The sequence below is a fragment of the Schistocerca serialis genome, chromosome 7 (genome assembly GCF_023864345.2).
Source record: "Schistocerca serialis cubense isolate TAMUIC-IGC-003099 chromosome 7, iqSchSeri2.2, whole genome shotgun sequence".
Classification (NCBI taxonomy): domain Eukaryota; kingdom Metazoa; phylum Arthropoda; class Insecta; order Orthoptera; family Acrididae; genus Schistocerca; species Schistocerca serialis.
Window position 1 is genome coordinate 408,877,848 of NC_064644.1, and position 14,092 is coordinate 408,891,939.

Here is a 14,092-nt window from a genome sequence, read left to right on the forward strand (position 1 = left end):
TGGTAGAATGTACATGATCATGCTTCATCTCTTCTCTAGTTTTTTCAGTGCATTTGTGATGAAATTCTAGTCAAATACTGCATACAGCTCTGTTGGTTGAAATATTCAACATTTTACTTTTAAGCAGATCACATCCGTTACAGGTATCTTTGCTTGGGCAGTGAAATCTCACTTTGGGAAAGCATACTTTCAATAGCTTTTTGTAGTGCAAATGTATAATGTGTGTGTTTGGCTAAAGCCTCATACGTGCTACTGTAATTTAAATCTTGGCTCAAAAATAAAAGGGAGCTTATAGCTCTTGTGTAATGGCTTTCGTCCTTGGGGCAACTTTTGATGCATTCAACAGTGCATTTCACATCAGCAGCTGAATATTTCCTATGTTTGTTTTTATTTCCCCTACATTCAATGTAGGTAAAATCACCACTCTTTTTTTTGCTTTTACTAACGTTTTGACTCTTTGCCTGGTAATTTTGTGTATTTCCAGAAAGGTATTTTTTTTTTGCAAACTTGAAAATGTCCACCTTCGTCATCAGGAACTGTATAAAAAGCACTAGGCTGTCTGCAGCTCTTCTCAGGTTCTTTGTAAGAACAATGACGCCTTCTCTAACATTGTATACACTTACATTTCCCATCAAATAAGAGTTTTCTTAACATTATCACCTAATTCATAGAACTTACTGAATATATTTAGTTTATGTTCGAATGCACTGTCTCTACATTGACAGGATCACCAGCATGAAACCTACAACAAACAAACACAAGAATTAGAGGCAATAAATAACGTGTTAAATAACTTCTGACTGCCACGAATAACCTGTTTGTTTGCTACTCGACAAAGTTAGTAGGTCTACTATAGTCCAGGAACCAAGTCAGACATAACCAATGTGATCTGCATAATCTAAACGTAGGTTAGCTTAAAACGTCAAACAAAAAGATAATCATGCGAAGTTCTTCAAAAAAGCCTTAGTCCTAAGGCTTTAAAGTTATCATATGCACTTACCTCATTAGGTGGAGGTTGTTTTTGAGGTATGGTAACTTTCTTATTGTTCTCATATGTTTTTCCCTCTTAGCTTCTTATTTATTTGGGAAATACTGCCTTCACCACTTTTCCGACGTTTTCTTGTTTCATCCATCACATAAACCACAATAGTAAACACAACAGACAAGACTAATCATTGTAAATTGAACACAATCGAACCTCAAACTAAAAACAACAGCAGGGGCACATAGCCTGCATTTTGTTTCAGAACAGGTGGCACTTAACACGTGGTTGCTAGATAGCTGGTTTTTACTGTGGAATAAAATGAATTTTTTTGTTTTTGGCACTTAGTACAGATTTTATAATTAGTCAGCAAATATTAAAAACTGATCAGACATCAAATTAACTTTTATTTCATAATGTTTCTAATTTTATAAGCTTCATTCCATATATTACACTGTTTTACAAAATTTTAATTTTTTAATTTTTGTCCATTCAATTTTTAAATCTTTATATTTTAATTTTTATATTTTATGAATTTTGAAGTGTTAATACATAATTATTTTATTGTATAATATGTGTACGGTTAAGTATCAATTCCATTTTATCACCAGAACTTAAAACAAGTTTATTACATTCAACTTGTACTGTTTGTGTTTAAGGAGTTAGGATGTCAAATGGACTAAGTTGGAGCAGAAGAGGCACCACAAGACATTTTTATTTTCACTGTCTATACTTTTACAAATACATCCATAAAACTTTGTGAGCATGAGCAGGAAGGATGCAGAATTCACACTCATAGCAGTGGAAACTCAAAAACATAAAAATAATTCTTTTTACATGTGAAATTTATTCATTTTTTCACTTACTAACGGCTGCATTTGTTGTTATAGGTACACTTTTCTTCATAAGTAAGAGAGATCCTTCGATGAATTTTGCACAGCATACCTACAGGTCTATGAAACTCTAGAATTTTCCAAATCTGTTAAAAATGTAAAAAGTAAGAGAATAATTATAAAATGTGATTTTTTTCTTAACTGAAGTTTAAAATGTAACAGTTCATTCATTTTTTCATAAATTAAATAAATTCTAGAGTTTCAAACTCTAACTATAGTTTGTGTAATGTGCAAAACGCAAAATTCATCTATGGATTTCTCTTGCTTATGAAGAAAAGTGTACCTATAGCAACAAATGCTGCCAGTAATAACTGGAAAAATGATGAAATTTCATTTGTAACAAAATTAATTTTTATGTTTTTGAACTTCCACTGCTCCCAGTGTGAATCCTGAAGCCTTTCTGGTCATGCAGGCAACGTTTGATGAATTTATTTGTAAAAGTAGAGACAGTGGAAATTAAAATATCCTGTGGTGCCTCCTCTGCACCAGATCCGCCCATTTGACTCCCTACCCCCCTTAAATAATTTAATTAAATTCATTTTTCTATATTGTTTTATTTTGTCTTCTAAGCAGTTTTTATAATCATCAAAAGTCATTTCATTTCTACAAGAGATCTTGTAGCTCCTTTAGATTAATTATATTCTCTATCTTCTACTTTATAAGCATACATTTTTGATCTTTAACTAATGTCTTCTAACATAATTTTTCCATAATTTTCATCTTTAAGATTTCATAAAACCTCCTTGTTTACTTGAGGAATTCCATACATATTAATTTTTGAATATCACTTGTGTCAATTTCATTAATAATCGATTTCATACCTTTATAAAAATCTTCAATTCTTGTTTTGTAAATTAAAGAATCTGTATCCATATAACATAAATTAATGTTTTCAGCACTTTTTCGATTCATTATGTCATAATGAAAATCATTCATTTTTATTTTGGATATGTCTAGAATACTTATTCCAATGTAAATTGGTTTATTGAATTTAAATATTTTTTTTCTCGAAATGCAGTGGCATCTTAATAATTTGGATTTCAAATCTATTTCATAGTTTTTTCTGTATTTGTTATTATTTTAAATGTTATCTCTTTCTATCGTTTTCTAAAATCCTGAAATATTCATTAACTTATAGAAATATTTTTCATACTCCTTAGTTACATTTTTCTCATATCTGTGTTAAAATCAATATATTTTTTCAATCAATATGATTGAACAAATGATAATATTCTATGGGTTTTTGTTAATTTTAAACCAAGATTTCTGTAATGTAAAACATATTTTTTTTATTATTTAATGTAGTTAATAATTTATTTTTTCATTCAGGAGCAAATGGTAAATCTTTGCGTAAAAATCCTAAATTTTTTGGATCTTCTAAATCAACTTCTACAATAATATATTTACTATCATCTGATATTTTTAAGTATATCTTCAGATTTAAAACATTTTGGATTTAACCACTCACAATTTTTAAGTGGTAAAAACTGTGACATTTCCCAACCACATAAATTATTTGCATCTAAATACAATTTGATTGTTTTTCTAGCTCAAAATTTTTCATATTTTTAGTATTTGATTTAGCTTATCTTTTAATACTTTTAGAAATTCCATCTCGAATTGCTTTTCCAATAAATAAAATCATATCATAATCATCTAATAAATCTAATTCAATGTTTGTCTTTTTTAACACAGAGTCTCAAGATAGAGCAGTCCTGTAAAATCCCAAGATGGGTCGAGTTTATATACTTCAATAAATGTGTCTCTAAAATTTTCAAAAATATGTATTGTGTTAAAACATCAGATTATTATCTAATTTTAAATATTCATCTAAGTTTTTAAAATGAATTTTCTCCAAAGTAGTTTTGCATGATTATAATCTTCATTAGAAATGTTTATCATGTCTAGAATAAAAATATTCTTTATTTGGTAATTTCGTATTTTTTTCTTAACAGTTCATGTATTTATATGGTTTAACTCAATTTTTAATCACTGAGTGAAATTGTTCACTTTTAAAATATTTGATGTTTCTCTAAATTGAGCTTTAGTAAGAATAGAATATAATTCATGAATGCTTGAAGTTATGAATTTTAAAGGTATTTTAAAATCTTAATATTAAAGCATCTTCAATGTGTTTACTGAATGAAATAAATTTTTAATTATTATTTGAAATAGCATTATTAACTTGATTATGTATTGCTAATTTTGTGATAAACCAATAGACATGTAATTTGCTAAATGATGAATATAAATTGGAATAAAATTAGGATTTTGATAATTAAGAGTAAAATCTTCATCTGCAGCTCGTTAATATTTTACCGTTAATTGGCTTGCTTTTTTCTCCTTTACAAATTACTTTTAACAGTTAAACAAGCTTTTGAATTTCAAAGTTTATTTTACCTTCATTTGTCATTATCATTGGAATATAAGGTCATATGTTTCCGTAGTTTCTTTAGATTCTTGTGCAATTTCTTCAACGAATTTTTGTGGCATTTTTACAAGGTTATGTTACATGTTTTTTATATTAATCATTAGAGTAGTTAACGTAATAATTAATGGAAATGGAATACGTTTTTGATATATATCGATATAAGCTTTTTCATGGTTTTTTGGCAAATGTTAGCTTCTATTAAAAACGTCCATAATCTGCATAAATTACAAAAGGTAGTTATAATTAATTGTCATAATTTCTAAATTTAATTTTGTCACCTTCTGCAGGTGTATCTATTTTAATTTTTTATTTTCTGTACAATCGTGTCTGTGATCATCTAATTTTTCTTGCGAATAAAAGCATCTTAAACATCTATCACAAGTATAAATTTGTCCATTGTGTTCACATGTTTGAGGACTAATTAATGTAAATAGATTATTTATTCAACGTTAACATTAATCAAAAGAAGTTTAACATGTTTTTGTTGTATAGTTTTTGATGATAAAAATGGTACACAAATAATTTACCTCATAAGAATAATCATTAATTGAAGTATTTGACTTCTTTTCGCATTTTGGGATAACTGTAATTGTGCAGGAAAACTAACTTTACGTTTTCAAAAGTTTCATCGTATTTTAATCCAATTTTTTATAATTATCCAATCTACATGATCTACATGATCATTAAATGATAAAATGCTGATTTTAGTGAATAAAGAAAACATTTTTAATCTGTATTATTACAGTATTTACAGTTTTTTATCTTTAATTTCTTTTGGTAAATAGATATAAGAAGAACTAAAAATTGGTTTGTGTATATTAACACTTAATTCAAAACTTTAAAATAAAGACCAACCACAGTTTTTTCTTTGTAATTCTTCCATGTGAGTTAATAGTTAATAAGCTGATTTGTGATGATAATCTTCTACATTGGTAGTTCTTAATAAAACTCCATTACTTGTTTTAAAATTAAATACTTGTATTTTGTCTTCTTTTTTCAAACTACAATATAAATTCATGTTAGGTTTAATCACTCTTTTTTTATTAAAATATTTTTAATTTAGTGATTATTTCTTCATTAATTTTACTAAAAGGTTGATGTGATTCGACAATATCATCAACATGATTAATTCCATAAATTATCATACTAGATTTAAAAGCAGAATCACTTCTAATAATTAGTTAAGGTGAATTTTTTGGATAATTCTTGTTTAATTTCTTCATATTTATCTATTAGTTGCTTTCAAAAATAATTCTCATTATCGATATTATTAATATTACCCTCTTATATACTAATGAGATGCATTAATTATTGTTTATTATGTTTAGGAGAATGATTTATTTTTTTAGTTTTACAGGCTTTACGAAGATTTTTAAAGAATATTTATTTAATTCGTAATTGTTATTATTAATATTGTTTTCATATCTTTCAGTATGTGCATTTAATTGTTGTTTATTTAGTTAAATATAATTTTTTAATTTCTTGTTTTATGGGTTTTATGAAGTTCTATTAAAGATTTTATATTCAATTCTTTATCGTTAACATTAATATTGCCAATAGGATTTAGAATTAGATTCAATACTTTTTTTATTTACTTTGGAGCAATCATTTAAATTTTTTGTTTTACTAATTGATAGTAGATCTTTTATATTTTTATATCTTAGTTCTCTCTTCTTCATTTCTTTCATATCAAAATAATAATAAAATTTCAAGTAATCTTATCTAGTTACATTTTAATAAAGATTTTCTTCATAATAATTTTTAAATATGTATAACTCAATCCATAATTTCTTTACAATAGTTTTCTAATTTTTGAAATAGCTCAGCTTTGAAGTACATTTTGTTTTGCTTTTTTACATATGTATAAAAAATTTAGATTTTTAAAAAATTATAACGTTTGTGATTGAACTGTACCATTGAGTTTTTAAATGAAAATTTCAATTGTTGGTATATATAAATGATGTTTGATGGACCTTATTTATAAAGAACAAATTTATTAGATTTTATTTTTTTAAATAAAATTAACATTTCTATCTTTGGAATAGATAGATGAGATGTGGTGGAACTTATTTGTAAAGAAAAATTTTATTAGACTTCTTATTAATTAACATGAGAATTTCTTTTGCTGGTATTGTATTGTATTGTATTGTTTGGAACCAGGGACCTAGAAACAACAGAGAGGCTTCATCCCCAACGAGGCCCTCTGTGGTTCAAAATCCCACTACAACAGGGTACAGCAGTCCACTCACCCCACCGCAACCCACACTGAACCTAGGGTTATTGTGAAGTTTGGTCCCCAGTAGACCCCCCTCTGGGAACATCTCACACCAGATGAGTGTAACCCCAATGTTTGTGTGGTAGAGTAATTATGGTGTACGCATACATGGAGATAATGTTTGTGCAGCAATCGCCAAAATAGTGTAAATGTGGTGGAATATGGAGAACCTGCTTGCATTGGCCGAGGCAGATGGGAAACCACATTAAAGACCATACACAGACTGGCCGGCACACTGGACCTCGACACTAATCTGCTGAGTGGATTCATGCTGGGGACCAGCACACCTTCGCATCTGGAGAGCAGTGGGTTAGACTTCAGGGCTAACCAGGCGGGCTGCTTTCCTGGTGTAGCTAAATAATATCTCAGAGAACTAATTTATAATGAAAAATTTATTACATTTTAATTTTTTTAATTAGATGAAAATTTCTTTCATGTATATAGATAAATTTTTAAATGGAGTAACAACAAAACTAAAGTCTTGATTTCTTATTTAGAAATTTCAAAAAATGTGCACTTTGGTACAAAACTCTCATACATATGTTACTATTATACCTGTAAATTTGCCAGAGATATAATATAAAAGCTAATCTGCTATTGTTGGTTCTTTCTCACATCCTCCACAAATCTGCTATAGGTTAGAGGTTACTTCTGTTTTTAGTGATGTATTGCTCCCTTCATTAACACTATAGTTCATGGTGATCATGTGGCTTAATTCATCAAATGCAATGGAATGGATGCCATTATTGTCGTTTTTTTACAAACCAAGATTTGGAGCATGGTTCTTTGCCACACCTTGTAAGAAATTGTAATGCATACTGCCAGACATTGGTCGTTATCTGTCATTCATTGCGCTTGTTGTGAATGTTTACAATATAATAATTAACAAATTAAATATTGATCTTCATACTATCTGGAAATATATTAATCATGTTTCCCAGCAATCAGACATCCATAAATACCTCAGAAATCAAATACCTGCCAAGCCCCTAGTTCCATAATTTTTAATCTTATTGTCAGTTTCCATCCTAATTGCAACTGAATTAGTATTTTTTGTTAGATTGTGTCAGAAGAAGCAAGATGTAAAATGCTAACAATAAGAAAAATTTAGTTTCTCAAAAGTTGTCCATTTGACGAATTTCTAAATAAAAATGGGTAATGCGTTTGGGGAAATTTCATCGCTATTTCTTTAGTAATTCCCACTGATCTTGTGTTCCAGAGAATTATTATAATAACGAAGAGGTGAAAAGAAATACCGGCAGGTTCTCTCTCTCAACTTGCCTCTGCAAAATCTAGATATAATTGGCAGCAAATACCATGCCATGCCATATCTTTTTAGGTTCTATCCTCATATTCACCAGTCCGTATTACTGAAATACAAGGCCTCTTCCAGTCCTCCATCATCAAAATCTGCGTGTTGACTTTCTCATATCTACAGTATATGAAGTGTAGCCACACACATGCCACAGAGAACGCAACACGCCTTCTTGTCTGTCAGCTGGCCACTCCGTCCCCTTCATAGTACTGACTGCCAGAGCTGTAGCAAACCATATGTATTCGAAACTGGGTAACGAATACTTTGGCAGTCTCGAAGTACCGAATCGTTATTCATAAATACATTTCCTTACTCGCATCTATCGATATGATTTCTACAATGGGAAACAATATAGAGCATGCATATATCGAAAATGCGGCAACGGCGAATGCAGTAGGAATCGCGCATATACGAAACATCGCCAACTAAAGGTTGTCCGCTGTGTATACAAAAAGCATGGCGTCATTCGATTCGACACCCAGGATGGATCTCGTTACATTACTTTGTGTTCGGCTCGGCTCGGTCGGTTCTGCACGGCCATTTTTGGACTGTTTAAGAGTGCGCGCGCATTGGCACAGTAGTTGCAATTTGGGGAATATGGTTTGTATTGTACAAGGTTTGTTGTCATGTAAATCTAGTTTCATTAAAAAATATTGTTTTTGGAATTGGTATATATTGCGTTAATAGTAATTGTGAGGTGAGTAATTTATACACACATCCTTGACGACTTTTAAATGCCCAGCTCCATGATTTAGATGGTTATTATATGTTATATCTTAGATCTTACTTCTTGGTCCGTGTTTGCAGATTAATCCTCGGTGATCTCCAGATCCACCTTTAATGCAAACGCACGTTATTTTATTTTATTTTTTGCTGCAAATGTTTCAATTCAGTGATTATTATTTGTTCTTTGATCTCGTGTAGTATAAAAAAGTTGTAGAAAAATTGTAAAAAAGTTGTCATCTTCTAATGTGATTCTTTTTCACTCGTGCCAGTATTATTTGAATTGGTAATGTCACAAAACACAGCACAACAGTCCCGTGACTCGCGAATATAGTGCTACAATTATCACTGCTCACACTGGCAGCAATGGGAAACAGGCGGTAGCCGTCACTGAATATCCCGATTGGCTCTGACATTCAATGAGCGAACTTAGGGGCAAGCCTCCTGATAAGAGTGCAGGAACAGTACTTAGCATTCTTAACCCTTTTCCTGAACTTAGCAATTCTGTATTGTTTCCTTCAGTGCAATTTTCGATGGACAAGAAACTGTGGAACTGTTGTACCGAAGTTACCGATTATAAGGCAGAGTGTGATCTTTGCCATACCTTATATTCCGTGAAAGGTGGTTCTATGTCAAATTTAAAAAAAAAATCTTATTATGAGCATCGATCATCATACGAGATCATAATTACAGTTTTACCAGGTCCATTAGATGGCACCAGGTTCGAAGAAGTCTGAGAATTTTCTTCTGAAATGCCAGTCCCATCTACGTCTAGATCTGAAGTTTCTTCATTAAAACCACAGCCTCAAAAACAACAAACAATCGCTGCCACATGTATCATTTGTTGATTATGTTGATTATTGCAAAAAGGCTTCCCGTCATGTATGTAAATTGGAAGTGGATGTGGGAGTAAGGAGAGGAAGGGAAAGGAAAGGGGTTACTGGGTTATTGTTGTCAGCTTCATCGGGACATTACGTGAAATCAGCGGCGCCGAGTAAAAATGGGTACCATGCCAGTATTCGAACGCAGGATTTCCTGATTACTATACAGTTGCACTAACCACTGCGGCATCCAGGACACAGTGTTATCGCAACTGTGCAGATTATTTCGGAATGCCTCAGGGCCACCTGAGCGCCACCTATCTGCAGTCCCTGTCCATTTCCTCCATGTTTGCTACTCTGAGATTCCTGCAGGAGGTTGACGTACTTATGCATCCACACTAAAGAAGGTGTATCCATTGCCCATCTAGGACACTTAATGCGTTGTGTCTGTTCTTTTGGACATTTCTGAAAGAACAGACACCACACATTCATATAAATGCCGTGTATACGCTATTTGCCATACTGTGATCAATATGTATCGCTTTGACTGCCTTTTGCAAGTTACCAAAGTCTGATTTATAGTATATATATATACTTTAAAATTTTACTATATATATATAAAAATATATATATATATATATATATATAATATATAAAAAATTTAACTATATATATATATATATATATATATATATATATATATATATAAGTTCATAATTTCGATACTACTCTTAAATATAGCACAAAATAATGTTTTTAAGTAGATTGAAGAATTGGGAACATTATTTTCACTTCGCTTACCAGTTATTTAAAATACATATATGGTACCTTGTATCTGTAAAATTTGTCTTTAACCTCCACATTAAATACTTTAAAATTTACTGTTTTTTTTTCTTCTTTATTCGTTCTAAACCTGCTTCAAATGGATTCAAGTATATGAAATACATCTAAGTACCAACATATAATCGTATGAATGCGAATGTATCCAATTACGAAAGTAACGAGTAACGATACATTTGTAACAAGTACTACTTTGTTAGTAACGACGACATAAGGATACACTTTTTTCGTTACTTTCACAGCTCTACTGCCTGCTGTAGGCAAACCTGCCGCACCGCGCATGTGAACTGGCCAACTGATTCTCGTGGCCTATAGTACTGCGGCTGCCGCCGCACTTATTCCGTCTCGCTAAGGGCGATGCGACTGGCAACCGGCGAAATTCTCCAGCCCCGTGTGGACAGCAGTGGTGTACATGTTCCGCTTTTAACCTGCCCATGCTTGCCTGGTGGCCAGGCGGGCAGGCCGCCGCGCGTTGTCAACAGAACGGGCAGGCTGCTTCACTCCCAGCCAAGCCAAGCAGAACCCAACCCGGGCAGGCTGCGGGAAACTTGCTTGTCTGTCGATATTACTGCTGAGCTGCGCTACGCAGCCGTTTAGTCTGCGCTCGTCATTGTCGTATTATGAACGTTAATTAAAAGTTTTTATTTTACCTGAGCACCAAAAGACAAACCCCAACGTTATATATTTATATATATATTAATTTCAGGTCAAAAAATATTGGGTTTTATTTGTACATTCTTCCTTTACGAGTATATTTCGGGCTTATTATCTATATAAATAAAAATGAATTGGCAAATGTGTTGATAAGCGTAAAACTCGAGAACGGCTGGACCAATTCGGCTATTTTTTTCTTTTTTTTTTGCTGTGTTCGTAATTCTCAGGACAAGGTTTTTATGAAATAAAATTTTGGAAAATCGACCGAAAAATCGGAAAATTTGAGAAAACCTGAAAGTGCGTTTTCATTGTGTACGTGTGTTTGTATTGGATACAATCTTCACGAAATTTTGCACACTGTACCTTGAAACCAAGAGGAAGGTCACAGTCTACATAAAATTTCGTCGGGTGCATGGCAGGGGTTACTTTACCTAACGGAATTCGACAAATTGTACGTTTTTATTCCTATCTTGATGAAATTTGTCACACTTGATATTCAAAGCAGGATGAAGGGCGCTGCCTGCTTAAAATTCTGAATGGTGCATGGGGGAGGGTACTTTACTTACACACTTCTACACCAACGTACAGTTTTATTCGGATCTCGAAGAAATTTTGCACGCTTGACCATCAAGAGGAACATCACTGTCTACATAATATTTCGGACAGTGCATGGAATTGAGCATCTTACAAAAGATTTTGACATCGTTTGCGGCCTCATAAACACACGAAAACGTTTCCCATGCGGCACTTGAGCTCTGTTTCGTTCAAATGGTTCAAATGGCTCTGAGCACTATGCGACTTAACTTCTGAGGTCATCAGTCGCCTAGAACTTAGAACTAATTAAACATAACTAACCTAAGGACATCACACACATCCATGCCCGAGGCAGGATTCGAGCCTGCGACCGTAGCGAACGCTCGGTTCCGGACTGTAGCGCCTAGAACCCCACGGCCACTCCGGCCGGCTCTCTGTTTCGTTACCAACATGTCTTCGCCAGTTGTCAATTTTTTTCAATCTCACTAAAGTTCGACCTATTCATTGTGCTGCCCCCACCGTTGCAATAAATGAACTGCGGGATAACTACCTGGCTCCTCTAGTCACTGTAGCTTGACAGCGCAACCTGTTGTCAGACGCAGCAAGCTGAACGGGTCCCGAGAAGCTTGGCAGGCCTGCGGGAACCCAAGTAGCCCGGGCTTGCGTGAGCCCAAGTCGGCCGCATTACCCACTATGCCTCAGTACACGCGCACTCTTGTGTTTACGTTGCGGCAGGCTGACCTGCATGAATGGTTGCAGAGGAGCTAGGGGCAAGCAGGCTGCAAGGGGAATTTGTACACCTCTAGTGGACAGCCACACCCACCCCGTGCGCCATAGCAGTGCGTCTATTTACCGCGCAGTTGACGTTCCGTAAATATTTCGTGCCCCAGCATTATCGACAGAATCTGTCCCGGAGCTCCAGGCCGAACGTTAGCGGAAAGAGCCGAAATCCATGGAAACGTCTCCCCGTGTGCTTTCGGCCTCTCAAGTGATCGATAAACCCCAGCTGCCGGCGCTGCCAGACTGCGCGACTCGCAGCTGTTCGGTTCGCTTCGGTGAGATTCGGGACTGGAGCTCTGAAACGGCGGCGTAGCGAAGAGTGAGTGTTTCGTCTGTCGCGTCGCGGATACGGTGATCTTCTGCCCGTATTAGGTTCGTTTAAGTTGCTGCAGAGAGCTACTTGTAAGTGCCAGAAAACTGTCATTACTCTGCATGCGTAGCTATAGTGATTTATGAACGCGCTTGGTGTTCGCGCTGCTCTAACGCTTCTCTTTCCACTTCTGCGTTGAATCTCGTTGTTTGGTCACCTGTGGCTCTCGTTGTCAACCCTTAATTTCCTTTCACGCGATGCTGGATTCGACCGTTCTAAAATTAAAATGCCGTGTTTCGTATTACATCTTGCACGTTAAGAAAACGCCATGGTTAAATAAACTTACGCTTCGAAAATCTGTCGACAGGACATCGCTGTTGTGTAACTTCTAGTTAAAATCGGGAAATGTAACGCTGGTATATAAACGTGTTTTCTACAATCTGTGTTTATTTACAGTTCCCAAACAAACTACTTTCTTAACATTGGACATGATGATCCTAGGTTTGCACTTATGTAATAGCTATAAAATACTCCCCAAAAGTAATTAGAACAAGTACATCGTTTTATATGTGCTAGCAACATTTCAATTCCTTGATGAAGGGGGCTACTGTTATAAACGGAAGATTTCTGTTCTACGAACATAGAGACCATTATCTTTGTTTTACTTCGATCATGGTCATTTCATTTTTACGAAATTTATTCGCTGATGGCGAATTCTTTAACATCAACTGTATTAGGTAGAAAAATACCTGTTGGTGATACATAAAAATTTGTGCTGGACCAGGCCTCGAAATCGGATTTCCCGATCGATGGTCGTCTTAACCATTTTAACTATCCGTACGTGTTCCCTGGAGCGATGCTAACCTGCATATGCCACACAGTCTACATCCCCCAATGCTCGCAATATTAGTTGGATTCCCGCAAAGAGAGAATGAAAATGTGTGCTCAACGTTGTTGTTGTTGTTGTTGTTGTTGTTGTGGTCTTCAGTCCTGAGACTGGTTTGATGCAGCTCTCCATGCTACCACGTTCTTATTATTATTGTCGTTTTGCCCGCCTAGGCTTGTAGCACTAATTACAAAATGTCTGTTCCTGCAGAGGTGCATGAAAGACATTGCTGACGATCCACAGCTGTACGAAATATTACGCAATTATAACTGATTGCGAGTTCTTTGACATCAGCTGAATTAAGTAGAGAGATGCTACCTACTGGTGATAATGAAAATTTACGCCCGAATGGGACTCGAACCCAGATTTCCCGCTTGTCGCGAGCGGTCACTTTAATCACTCGGCTAGCCGAGCACGCTTCCCAGACTGATTCGACCCTCCATAATTACGTCAATATGCCACACTGTCCACTGTCCCAAATACTCGCAACGTTAGGGTTCCCGTAATAGGGAGAATGAGAGTCGTGTTCAACGTTATCATCACTGTTTTGCTCGGGTAGGCTTTATTTAGCAATCTCTGTTCCTTCTGACATGCACACCTGTCTGAAGGGACAGGCATTGTAAAGAATAATTTTAATTTTTTGCTGTT

The 14,092-nt window shown here is 34.3% G+C and overlaps 1 protein-coding gene across 1 annotated transcript in view; it reads left to right on the forward strand.

The window, feature by feature from the left end:
- The first annotated feature begins 12,597 nt into the window (after positions 1 to 12,597).
- The window catches only part of LOC126412250 (protein PTOV1 homolog), a 350,177-nt gene continuing 348,682 nt past the window's right edge, over positions 12,598 to 14,092 (forward strand). Inside the window, exon 1 of the mRNA XM_050081748.1 lies at positions 12,598 to 12,650. The gene's annotated coding sequence lies outside the window, so the exon portion shown is untranslated. The remainder of the gene's footprint in view (positions 12,651 to 14,092) is intronic.